Raw genomic sequence first — 413 nt, 5'->3', positions numbered from 1 at the left:
TAAGCTTACGGGCTTTTAATAACCTGCCAATACCAGTTGTCGGAACCACTCTCATGAACACATGATCGCCTTCTTCAAAACTGAGAGGGTTCCTCCTCTTGTCATAATATCTCTTCTGTCTACTCTGAGTTGTCTTCATGTTCTCCCTTATCATTTGAATCTTATCCGTCGTTTGCTGAACAACATTGGGTCCTAAAATCAAATTCTCCCCCGTTTCAAACCAACATAACGGAGTTATGCATTTCCTGCCGTACAAAGCTTCATACGGTGCCATACCGATACTTGAATGAAAGCTGTTATTGTAGGTGAACTCGACCAAATGCAAATGATCAACCCAACTTCCCGGGTTCTCCAACACACATGCTCTAAGAAGATCCTCTAATGATTGGATCGTCCTTTCTGATTGACCATCG

This window comes from Lupinus angustifolius, chromosome LG09 (assembly GCF_001865875.1).
Source record: "Lupinus angustifolius cultivar Tanjil chromosome LG09, LupAngTanjil_v1.0, whole genome shotgun sequence".
NCBI classification, from domain to species: Eukaryota; Viridiplantae; Streptophyta; class Magnoliopsida; order Fabales; family Fabaceae; genus Lupinus; species Lupinus angustifolius.
The sequence above is the reverse complement of the archived record's forward strand: the minus strand, read 5'-3'. Positions refer to the sequence as shown.